Source organism: Scyliorhinus torazame, chromosome 11 (assembly GCF_047496885.1).
Source record: "Scyliorhinus torazame isolate Kashiwa2021f chromosome 11, sScyTor2.1, whole genome shotgun sequence".
Taxonomy (NCBI): Eukaryota; Metazoa; Chordata; class Chondrichthyes; order Carcharhiniformes; family Scyliorhinidae; genus Scyliorhinus; species Scyliorhinus torazame.
Window position 1 is genome coordinate 131,363,594 of NC_092717.1, and position 13,534 is coordinate 131,377,127.

Here is a 13,534-nt window from a genome sequence, read left to right on the forward strand (position 1 = left end):
GCACTCGGTGCAAATCCAAGGGTGCACTACTGCAACCCTAGCGATACAGGGCACTGAGTACGCTAATTTTAAACTATATGTGCTCCCAGGCCTCTGCGCTCCTCTCCTCTTAGGACTCAATTTTCAGCGCAACCTCAGGAGCCTAACTCTTAAATTCAGGGGGCCCCTGCCCCCGCTCACCATATGCAGCCTCGCCACCTAAAAATCGACCCTCCCACCCTCTTTGCGAACCTCACCGCCGATTGTAAGCCAATAGCCACCAGAAGCAGGCGGTATAGTATGCAGGACAGGACGTTCATTAGGTCCGAGGTCCAGCGTCTCTTGCGGGAAGGGTTCATAGAAGCCAGCAATAGCCCCTGGAGAGCTCAGTGGTGGTCGTCAAGACCGGGGAAAAGTTCCGGATGGTGGTTGATTGCAGCCAGACCATTAACCGCTTTACGCAACTCGATGCGAACCCCCTTCCCCGGATTGCAGACATGGTAAATCAGATCGCGCACTACCGCGTGTTCTCTACGGTGGATCTGAAGTCTGCATATCACCAGCTCCCAATCCGCCCGGAGGACCGCCACTACACAGCGTTTGAGGCAGACGGCCGCCTTTTCCATTTCCTCCGCGTCCCCTTTGGCGTCACAAATGGGGTTTTGGTGTTCCAACGAGCGATGGACTGAATGGTGGACCAGTACGGGCTGCGGGCCATGTTTCCGTACTTGGACAATGTAACCATCTGTGGCCATGATCAGCAGGACCACGACGCCAACCTCCACCGATTTCTCCAAACCGCCCAAAAACTCAACCTCACCTATAACAAGGGGAAATGCGTTTTCTGCACAACCAGGCTAGCCATCCTCGGCTACGTCGTGGTAAACGGGGTCCTAGGACCCGACCCTGACCATATGCGTCCCCTCCTCCAATTCCCTCTCCCTCACTGCCCCAAGGCCCTGAAGAAGTGCCTTGGATTTTTCTCCTATTACGCCCAGTGGGTCCCCCAGTATGCGGACAAAGCCCGGCCACTATTTAAGGCCACCATTTTTCCACTGGCAGCCGAGGCTCGCCAGGCCTTCAACTGCATCAAGGCGGACATCGCCAAAGCTGCAATGCGCGTGGTGGATGAGTCCGCCCCCTTCCAGGTGGAGAGCGATGCCTCAGAGGTCGCTCTTGCCGCCACTCTCAACCAAGCAGGCAGACCAGTAGCGTTCTTTTTCCGTACCCTCACCACCTCTGACATTCGACACTCCTCGGTCGAAAAAGAAGCCCAAGCCATCGGGGAAGCCGTACGGCACTGGAGGCACTACCTCGCTGGTAGGAGGTTTACCTTCATCACCGACCAACGATCGATTGCCTTTATGTTTGACAATACACAGAGGGGCAAGATGAAGAATGACAAGATCTTGAGGTGGAGGATCGAACTCTCCACCTATAACTACGATATAGTATATCATCCTGGGAAGCTCAACGAGCCCCCAGATGCCCTGTCCCGCGGCACGTGCGCCAGCACGCAAGATGACCGATTACGTGCTATCCACGATGACCTCTGCCACCCGGGGGTCATCCGGCTCGCCCACTACATCAAGGCCCGCAACCTGCCCTACTCCACCGAGGAGGTCAGAGCTATGACCAGAGACTGCCAAATCTGTGCGGAGTGTAAACCGCACTTCTATCGACCGGATAAGACCCACCTGGTAAAGGCGTCCCGGCCCTTTGAACGCCTCAGTATCAATTTCAAAGGGCCCCTCCCCTCCAATAATCGCAATCTTGAACATCATAGACGAGTTCTCCCGTTTTCCGTTCGCCATTCCCTGCCCCGATATGACCACTCCCACAGTCATCAAAGCCCTGCATAGTGTCTTCACCCTGTTCGGTTTCCCCAGCTATGTCCACAGCGACAGGGGCTCATCGTTCATGAGCGACGAACTGCGTCAGTACCTGCTCAGTAAGGGCATCGCCTCGAGCAGGACTACCAGTGATAACCCCAGGGGAAACGGGCAGGTGGAGAGGGAGAACGCGACGGTCTGGAAGACCGTCCTACTGACCCTACGGTCCAGGAATCTCCCGGTTTCTCACTGGCAGGAGGTCCTCCCCGATGCGCTCCACTATTAGGTCCCTCCTTTGCACAAGCAAACTTTATTGCAGTTTGCAATAAACCAGACTCCTCATGATCGCTTGTTTGTTTTCCCTCGGGGAGCTACCTCAGGGGCCTCGCTTCCGCCCTGGCTGATGACACCGGGTCCAGTCCTCCTCCGAAAACATGTTCGGAGCCATAAGACCGACCCCCTGGTAGAGAGGGTCCAGCTCCTGCACTCCCACCCACACTATGCGTATATCAGACACCCCAATGGCCGGCAGGATACCTTCTTCGTCCGGGACCTGGCGCCCGCAGGCTCCGACACTACGACCACTACTGTATCCCCCACACTAGATCCCGTCCAACCTCCCATGTTCAACGCCCCTACCCCTATCCAACCTCCCATGTTCAGCGCTCCTACCCCGATATGGTTCTCGCGCTCCCTCCCACCCGCCGCACCGGTCCACAGGAATGAAGCTCCGGAAGAGCCGCTCCAGGAGTCCACGCCTGTGCCTGCTCCGGGCCCAGCTCCACAGCCACCCGAAGCGGCTGCAACACCAGTGCTTCGGCGGTCACGACGTACGATCTGGGCACCAGACTGACTGAATCTGTAAACCCGTCACCCCCGCCGGACTTCATTTTTTAAACAGGGGGGTGAATGTGGTCAATGGAACTACTGTTAATTCACCAGTGCACTGTGACATCATGTTCCTGCTGTATCGTGTTACGTTATGTGTTTAACCCTGTGGGCTCCACCTATGGGCCATTGTACAGCTTCACCCACAGGGGAATATGTCGGGGCATGTATGGGCTCGCCCATGGCTCCACCCCTTACAGGAAGTATAAAGGCAGCTGACCTGCGGGGCCGCATTCATTGTTGTACCGGTCACAGGCAGGCTCAGTTGTAAGCTGATTAAAACCACGGTTTACTTCTCAACGTGTTTCTCAGTGAATTGATGGTCGCATCAGTAGGTGTCGCTGGTTAGGCCAGTATTTATTGTTATCCCTAGTTTCCCTTCAAAAGCTGATGTGTTGCCTTCTTGAACCTCTGCAGTCCTTGAGGTATACATTCATCCACTGTGCTGTTAGGGAGGAAGTTCCAGTATTTTTCCTCAGTGACAGTGAAGGAACAGCGATATATATCAAAGTAAGGGCGATGAGTGACTTGGAGGGGAACCTCCAGATGGTGGGGTTCCCAGGTATCTGCTGCTCTTGTTCTTCTAGATGGTAGTGGTCATAGGTTTGGAAGATGCTGCTGCCTAAGAAACCTTGGCAAGTTCCAGTGTATCTTGCAGATGATACACACGGCTGCCACTGCTCGTTGGTGGTGGAGGGGCTGAATGTATGTGTGCTCTTCTATCATTGAAGATGGGGATATTTGTGATACCTCCACCTCTAGTGAGTTGTTTATTTATAATCTTTCTTGTCACAAGTAGGCTTACATTAACACTGCAATAAAGTTGCTATAAAATAATTGTCCACCACCATTGACAACTGGATGGGGCAGGACTACAAAGCTTAGATCTGATCTGTTGGTTGTGGAATTGCTTAGTTCTGTCTATTACTTTCTACTGTTTGGCACACACGTAGTCCTGTGTTGTAGCTTTACCGAGTTGACATCTCATTTTTCAGTATGCCTGATGTTGCTCCTGGCACACTCACCTGCACCCTTCATTGAACCAGGGTTGATCCCCTGGCTCGGTGGTAATGATGGGGTGAGAATATACCAGGCTATGAGGTTACAGATTGTTGTTGAATACAATTCTCCTGCTGCTGATGGCCCACAGTGCCTTATGGCAAACCCAGTCTAGAGTTTCTGGATTTGTTCATTCCATTTAGCACAGTGGTAGTGTCACACAGCATGGTGGAAGATATCCTCAATGTGAAGATGGTACTTTGTTTCCACAGGACTATACAGTGGTCACTCCTTCCAATATTGTCATGGGACATATGTATCCGCAGCAGGCAGACTGGTGATGTTTTTCCCTCTTGTTGGTTCCATCACCACTGCTGCAGTCAGTCTAGCAGTTATTAGGACCAAGTCAGCTCGGTTTTTGGTGGTACTACCGAGCCCTCTTGGTGATGGATATTGAAGACCCTCACCCAGAGTATATTCAGAGCTTTTATCACCCTCAGTGATTCCTCCAAATGGTGTTCAACCGAGGGCGGATGGTACGTGGGAATCAGCAGGAGATTTCCTTGTCCATGTTTAGACTGGTGCCGTGTCACTTCATGGGCCCCAGAGTCAATGTTAAGGACCCTCAGGGCAACTCCCTCATAACTTGGGCATAAATTGGGCAGCACGGTAGCACAGTGGTTAGCACAATTGCTTCACAGCTCCAGGGTCCCAGGTTCGATTCCAGCTTGGGTCACTGTCTGCGTGGAGTCTGCACATCCTCCCCGTGTGTGCGTGGGTTTTCTCCGGGTGCTCCGGTTTCCTGCCACAGTCCAAAGATGTGCAGGTTAGGTGGATTGGCCATGATAAATTGCCCTTAGTGTCCAAAATTGCCCTTAGTGTTGGGTGGAGTTACTGGGTTATGGGGATAGGGTTGTGGTGTTGACCATGGGTAGGGTGCTCTTTCCAAGAGCCGGTACAGACTCGATGGGCCGAATGGCCTCCTTCTGCACTGTAAATTCTATGATAATCTATGAAACTTTATACCATTGTGCCACCACGTCTCAGAGATCTGAAGAGAAGTCATACAGACTCAGAACTTCAACTCTGTTTTCTCTCTTCCAGACCTGCTTCGTTTTTCCAGAAGTTTCTGTTTTTATTACACAAAGACAGGTCTGGTACTGGTCCGATCCTGGGGAGTCACCTCTGGCTACAAGACCACTACTCCCAGCTGCTCTGTCATTGGTGGCCATCTCATCATCCTCAATTTTGGAATTATCAGAATGGACAGGGCCTTCTTCCCCATCATCATCTTCCTCATTCTCCTCTTCTGCGAGGTTGGAGACGTTCCCATTGCATCATTGTCATCTATTTTGAGGCCCCTCCACGGCACTATGTCGGGCATCATGCAGCACACCTCTCCTCTTTGTGATACCTTTACTGCAGGGCTTAACCTGGAGTGCATCTTTAAAATGTCAATAGCCTGCTCAATGATACTCCTTGTGAAGTCATACTGTTGTTGTTGCCCCTGTTTCTGTTTGTGGGGTCCTAAAGGGGGGTCATTGGACAGGTTCTCAAGGAGTAGCCCTTGTCCCCGAGAAGCCAATTATGGATCATCATTAGTGGGTGAAATAGCCGAGGAAGTTGGGAGCTCCTTAATGTGAAGGGCCGAGGAATTGTGGCTTGAGTTGTGTTAAGCTGTGACATATGTCTGAAACCACCTCACAGCTTAGCCTCAGTCACCTTTGGCACTTATTCCTCGTATGTTGAGGTAGAATGTCTTAAAAAATGAAAAATGAAATGAAAATCGCTTATTGTCACAAGTAGGCTTCAAATGAAGTTACTGTGAAAAGCCCCTAGTCGCCACATTCCGGCGCCTGTTCAGGGAATTGAACCGTGCTGCTGGCCTGCCTTGGTCTGCTTTCAAAGCCAGCGATTTAGCCCTGTGCTAAACAGCCTCTGAAACAAGGCTGTCCAACCCCTGGCCCACACGTCTAATGTAGCCACCAAAACTCTTTGACGTGACCTGCTACGTTGTTGGACGCAGCCATTAAAGATTTAATTGATGTAATTTTGAAAAATGCTGCAAGTCTGATCATCCAATGGCAGGCTGATTTACCCATGCTTTGGCTGTTGTTAGGCATTCTGGTGAGCCAATCAGCAGGGCATGCAGGTAACTTTGAATTATTGATTGCAGCGTGGGAGCTCAGGGAAGGTACAACAGGCCAGCGGGTGGGCAGTGTGATGATTTGATGTGGCCCAGTTGGACCTCAGAGGTATAAGGCATCTTCCACTTTAATTTATTCTGAGGTAGAGGGGGCAGGGAGGTAGTTGAACAGAGCTCAGGAGGCCTCAGGTAGGCCTGTGTATTCTGGCCAGAGTTACAGCATTCCATCATTGTTAGCATTCACACTTCAAGTGAACTGATCCCAACTACTAAGATAGGCTTGCACCAATTCCTGACCGAGCCGCTGCCCTCCACACCGTGTGCTGTTACACGTGTTTCTCTATGGGATGATAAGACCATAACCATAAGACCATAAAATGTAGGAGCAGAAGTAGGCCATTCAGCCCATCGAGTCAGCTCCACCATTCAATGAGATTAAGACTGATCTGATATCATCCTCTACTCCATTTCCCCTCCTTATCCTCATAATCCTTGATTGTCTTACTGATGAAAAATGTGTCTGCCTCAGGCTTGAACTTAAAGACCTAGCTCTACTGCCCTCTGCCGTAAAGAATTGCACAGATTCACTACCATCTGAGAGAAGAAATTCCTCATCTCTGTTCCTCATTCTGAGATTATGGCCTCTGGTCCTAGATGTCATGATCTGCAAACATGCAGCTAATGAACACATAGAGTAGGACACGACCAATGAGCAGTCAGGACACTCAGGGGTGGTATCTCATTATAAAAGGGATGAGGCACTCACACCCCACCTCTTTCCACAGACCAACATCTACAGAGTGAGAGAGGGTATCCTCAGCATCACACCCCAGCACGTGGCTTAGAGCAAGGCTGGTTCAGTTAGACTGAGTTACTACATTTAGATTAGCAGAGAGTCGAACTCATTGAGAACTGTGCTAATAGTTCAATAAAACACATTGAACTCACTTCAAAGTCTGGAGCATCTTTTACTCAAAACTGCATCAAGTGGCAGCTTGTGTTATTCCAAATTACATAACACAACACTAGACTCTCCCACCAGGGGAAGCAACCTCTCAGCATCTATCTGGTCAATGTCTGATGGTCAGAGCTCATGCATTTGAGCCCCGGGACCAAGTGCAGCTCCTGGTGGAGGTGAAACCTTCCCTTTGCAGTCCTAGAGCTCCCTCTGCCTCAGGGAACTCCACTGGATGGCTCCACATCTGCTGCTGATTGTCCAAATACTGTCTCCCAAAAAGTGACCCCAGAGGCTCCACACTCCTGTCCAGCAGAGAATAATTATGACTTTTCTCCCTCCTCCCAAGAGGAGTGTGCACTGAGTCTCATTCTGACACCACCTCCCACACTCTGGGACAGTGGCTTTCACCCATTGTCAGTGACGCTACACATACACATACACTACATCCCTCTGAAGTGCTGCTATGTGAGTTGGTGGAGTGTGGGCTAGTCAGATGTGTTTCTGTCTCCTCAGATATCTGGCCTAGGGTAGTGGAAGCAGAACTAGGCCCCTGCATGTTACCTTCATCACGCTCACAATATTGTCCTTCCAACTCCCTCTGCTGCCAATGCCCCCTTGTGCTCAGTGAACTGACACCGTGACCTATAACATTACCACCTTGTTCTGAGGTGATTTTAATGTCAACTTTATCATCTGCTATTCCTTGGCAATTTACCATCACCAACAGTTTCAGGAACTCTGGTTAGCACTGCTGCCTCACAGCGCCAGGCACCTGGGTTCAATTCCTGCCTCGGGTGACTGTCTATCTGGGGTTTGCATGTTCTCCCCGTGTCTGCATGGGTTCCCTCCAAATGCTCCAGTTTCCTCTCACAGTCCATGTGGTGGTATGTATTAGGGGTAATACGGTACACCACGTGTCGACAGGCTATTGGTGGAGGGATGCCAGGTCCTGATAGGATCTGCCACCTACTGGACTCCGCCCAGAAATGCCGGTATAAGAACCCAGTTTTTCCCTCCATTTCCCTCAGCAGCTGCATTCTGTAACCACGCTGCTGGGGATAAAGTTCTGCTTAATAAAGCCTTCAATTGACATTACCTCAACCTGCCTCGCGTCATATTGACGGTGCTACAATTTATTAAGCAGAATTTAAATTGAAGAAAACGACGTGGGAACATGGAGCTCCGAATCACCCCGGAGTGCCTGTGCATCGCACCCCCAGCAGCTAACTCGACCTCTATCTTCAAGCACTGGCTGGCATGCTTTGAGGGCTACCTCCGAACGGCCCCAGGCACACCGACTGACGAACAAAAGATGCAGGTCCTCTATTCCAGGGTGAGTCCTGACGTCTACTCCCTTATCGAGGACGAGGACGGTTTCACCGGTGCCGTCGCCACGCTGAAGGATATCTACATCCGACCTGCCAACCAGGTTTTTGCTCGCTACCAGCTCGCTACACGATGGCAATTTCCTGGAGAATCGCTGGACGAGTTTTATAACGCCCTGCAGATCCTGGGTCGAAACTGCAACTGCCCGGCGGTAACAGCGAATGAACACACAGAGCTCCTGGACCGCGATGCGTATGTGGCAGGTTTGGCCTCTTCCCAGATCCGCCAGAGGCTTCTGGAGAAAGAATCTCTGGGATTGACAGAAGCTCGGGCCCTGGCAGCATCCCTCGATGTGGCCTCGCGTAACGCCCGCGCCTACGCCCCTGACCGCACTACAGCCCCTTGGGCTCCGTGGACCCCCGTTGCGGTCGACTCTCCGACAGCACCCCCCCCACCCCCGCAAACCTGCACGGCCAAAACACCAGACCAACCGGGGGGGGCCCCGCTGCTAATTTTGCGGCCAGCCGAAACACCCTCGGCTACACTGCCCGGCCCGCGCGGCTACCTGCAAAAGCTGCGGGAAGAAGGGCCACTACGCGACGGTGTGAAAGTCCCGCGGGGTCGCCGCTATCTCCGGGGAAGAAACGGGACCACAGACCCAGCCCCCCCAGCGATCCACGTGCGACCAACGGACGCCGCCATTTTGGACCCCGGACGCCACGAGGGAGAGATGGGCACCGCCATTTTGTCCACCCCCGACCGCGCTCGATCTGTGGACGCCACCATCTTGGCTGAAGGACCCCGACACAGACGGCCACATACTGCCTGATTACGATGCTCAACTTCAACAACCACGTCTGGCTTCAACAACCCTCGACCAGTCGCGACCCCGGAGGTTCCAGACTGCAACCACTACAGTCCTATTGAATGGCTACGAGACGCCGTGTCTCATCGACTCTGGGAGCACGGAGAGCTTCATCCATCCGGACACGGTAAGGCGCTGTTCCCTCGTAATTCGGCCAAGCACCCAGAAAATATTCCTGGTGGCGGGATGCCACTCCGTTCAGATCACGGGGTTCTGCATCACTAACCTAACGGTGCAGGGGACGGAGTTCTGAAATTACCGGCTGTATGTCCTCCCCCATCTCTGTGCACCCACACTCCTGGGGTTGGACTTCCAATGCAACCTCCAGAGCTTAACATTTAAATTTGGCGGCCCTATACCCCCACTGACTGTCTGCGGCCTCGCGACCCTCAAGGTTGAACCGCCTTCCTTGTTTGCGAACCTCACCCCGGATTGCAAACCCGTCGCCACAAGGAGCAGACGGGACAGCGCCCAGGACCGAGCATTTATCCGGTCCGAAGTCCAGAGACTGCTGAAGGAAGGCATCATCCAGGCTAGCAACAGTCCCTGGAGAGCCCAGGTGGTAGTTGTTAAGACCGGGGAGAAACAGAGGATGGTCATCGCCTATAGTCAGACCATCAACAGGTACACTCAGCTAGGTGCGTATCCTCTCCCCCGCATATCCAACATGGTCAATCGGACTGCACAGTACAAGGTCTTTTCCACCGTGGACCTCAAGTCCACCTACCACCAGCTCCCCATCCGTCCCGGTGACCGCAACTATACTGCCTTCGAAGCAGACGGGCGGCTATACCACTTTTTAAGGGTTCCATTCGGCATCACGAACGGAGTCTCGGTCTTCCAACGAGAGATGGACCGAATGGTTGACCAGCACGGTTTACGGGCCACGTTCCCGTATCTCGGCAACGTCACCATCTGCGGCCACGACCAGCAGGACCACGACGCCAACCTCCAAAAACTCCTCCAGACCGCTCACGCCCTGAACCTCACTTGCAACAAAGAAAAATGCGTGTTCCGCACCGATCGTCTAGCCATCCTGGGCTACGTAGTGCGTAATGGAGTGATAGGCCTCGACCCCGAACGCATGCGCCCCCTCATGGAGTTCCCTCTCCCCCACTGTGCCAAAGCCCTGAAACGTTGCCTGGGCTTCTTTTCTTATTACGCCCAGTGGGTTCCACAATATGCCGACAAGGCCCGTGCGCTAATCCAGTCCACTACTTTTCCCCTGTTGACAGAGGCATGCCAGGCCTTTAGCCGCATCAAAGCGGATATCGCAAAGGCCACAATGCGCGCGATCGGCGAGTCCCTCCCATTCCAGGTCGAGAGCGACGCATCGGATGTAGCTCTGGCAGCCACCCTCAACCAAGCAGGCAGACCCATGGCCTTCTTCTCCCGAACCCTCCACGCTTCAGAAATCCGCCACTCCTCAGTGGAAAAGGAGGCACAAGCAATAGTGGAAGCTGTGCGACACTGGAGGCATTACCTGGCCGGTAGGAGATTCACTCTCCCCACTGACCAATGGGCGGTTGCCTTCATGTTCGATAATGCACAGCGGGGCAAGATCAAGAACGACAAGATCTTGCGGTGGAGGATCGAACTCTCCACCTTCAATTATGAGATCTTGTACCGTCCCGGAAAGCTGAACGAGCCATCCGATGCCCTATCTCGGGGCACATGTGCCAATGTACAAGTGGACCGTCTACAAGCCCTCCACGAGGACCTCTGCCACCCGGGGGTCACTCGTTTCTACCACTTCCTTAAGGCCCGCAACCTCCCTTACTCCGTCGAGGACGTCTGAACAGTCACCAGAAACTGCCAGATCTGCACTGAGTGCAAACCGCACTTTTTCAGGCCAGATAGAGCGCACCTGGTTAAGGCCTCTCGACCCTTTGAACGCCTCAGTTTGGATTTCAAAGACCCCCTCCCCTCCACCGATCGCAACGCGTACTTCCTGAACGTCGTTGACGAATACTCCCGTTTCCCTTTCGCCATCCCTTGCCCCGACATGACAGCGTCCACGGTCATTAAAGCCCTCGGTACCATTTTTACACTGTTCGGTTTCCCTGACTATATCCATAGCGACAGGGGGTCCTCCTTTATGAGTGACGAACTGCGTCAATTCCTGCTCAGCAAGGGCATAGCCTCGAGCAGGACGACCAGTTACAACCCCCGGAGGAACTGGCAGGTAGAAAGGGAGAATGGAACGGTCTGGAAGGCCGTCCTGCTGGCCCTCCGGTCTAGGAGTCTCCCAATTTCCCGCTGGCAGGAAGTCCTCCCGGATGCCCTTCACTCTATCCGGTCCCTACTGTGCACCACCACAAATCAAACGCCTCACGAGCGCCTCCTCCTCTTTCCTGGGAAGTGCTCCTCTGGAATGCCACTTCCGACCTGGCTAGCAGCTCCGGGACCCATTCTGCTCCGGAAACATGTGCGGGCACACAAGTCAGATCCGTTGGTGGAACGGGTGCATCTCCTTCACGCCAACCCGCAATACGCCTATGTGGAGTACCCCGATGGCCGACAGGACACGGTCTCCCTGCAAGACCTGGCGCCCGCCGGAGCTACCCACACCCCCCCAACGCCAATCACCACCTCCTCACTCCCGCCGGTTCATCCCGCAGGGGGGTTCCCGGGGGGTTCGGTTCTCCTCCCAGACCCGCCCAGGAGTAAGGACACAGGGGACAGCGCTACGCTCCCAGAGTCAACTGGACTCGAGCCAGCACCATCATCACCACGCCGGAGACGATCGGAAAGGCCGACCAGGGCGCCCATCCGGCTCATCGAATCACTTTAACTCTCAACGTTTTCAGTTATTGTGTCTTGTTATAGTTATGGCATCATGCCGACCCTGTTTGACCCGTTGGCCCAGTTGAAGCGATAATTTTGTGTTTTGTTCAAAGTTACGGCACAGTACCAACTCTGTAAACCCCTACCACCATGCGAACCACCATCCCGCCGGGTTCTTTTTCAACAAGGGGTGAATGTGGTGGTATGTATTAGGGTTAATACGGTACACCACGTGTCGACAGGCTATTGGTGGAGGGATGCCAGGTCTTGATAAGGATCTGCCATCTACTGGACTCCACCCAGAAATGCCGGTATAAGAACCCAGCCTTTCCCTCCATTTCCCTCAGCAGCTGCATTCTGTAACCACGCTGCTGGGGATAAAGTTCTGCTTAATAAAGCCTTCAATTGACATTACCTCAACCTGACTCGCATCATATTGACGGTGCTACAGTCCAAAAATGTGCAGCTCAGGTGAATTGGCCAGACTAAATTCCCTCTTTGTGGCCAGGAATGTGATGTTTAGGTTACGGGATTACGGAGATAGGGCAGAAGGATGGACCTGTGGAAGAGTGCTGTTTTGGAAGGTTGGTGCCGCATTGATGGGTTGAATGGCCTCCACCTGCACTGTGGGTTCTATGAAAACCCTACGAATCTGTCATTCTCCATGGCCATCTGTTCAACCGAGAGCAAGTTGTTCTTAGCCACGCTGACCCACCGCCCAATCCGGGCCATCTCCTTAGCTTTCTTTGCCCTTTTCGACTGCAACAACAACATGAGTTCAGGCCAGCCTGATATACAGGCATGATTTACCGGTCTCGTCCTGCCCGACTTGGTGACACGACGAGGCCATTGAATCTAGCGAGAAGCCTCTCACGATGCTCAAGGTGTCTCGCGAGATACAACCTAACCTCTCGAGACTTGGCTTGACCCAGATCAACACATTTAAATGAGCCACAATCAAACCCCTCTGGTTCCCACAATCCCACCACTCTTGTCTCCCTCACTCCCACTCACTCTGTCTCCCTCAAAGGCACCCCTTCTGTCTCCCACAACCTCACACGCTCTGTCTCCCATTACGCTCATTTAAATATGTTTGCGCTGGATTCTCCCGGCTCCCGGGCCCTAACGGCCGCACCTGGGAGACCTTACCAGGGCGCTGTTTAGCACTGGTCCACAAATGTAGACCAGGCGTAATGGCACCTGGGTGGGGGTGGGGGGGGCGGTGGGGGAGGTATCTCAGGCCATTACAGAACCCCGGGTGGTCAAGCATTGGGCAAGATGGTACCCTGGCATTCCCAATGGAACCCAAGCACCTTGGCACTGCCAGCCTAGCACTGCCACATGGGCACCCTGGCAGTGCCACGGGATGCCAGGATGGCAGTCCCTAGGTGCCAGATTGCCCGTGCCAGGGGTCAGGCCCAGGGTGTCTTCCCCTTAAGAGGTGGGGTGGGGGTGGGGGGGGCTTCAGGACCCCATAAGAGGGAAGTTGGGTGCGGTGGGGTGGGGTGGGGGGTGGTGTGGGGGGAGGGGAGGTGTGTCTGAGGCCAAAAAATATGGCAAAGTGCGGATGAATATTGGGGTCTTTCCCGGTGCTGCAGGCGCTGAGAAACAGCTCGCTAAACGCTACTGAAAGCGGACTCAACTTTTTTGTTGTTGAATCAACCCACAGAAGTAGAGGGGTATTTCCCTTCACTGTACCTCTGCACCACAATGCACATCCACATCTGTTTTGTGCGCAGCTACATTAGCAGCTT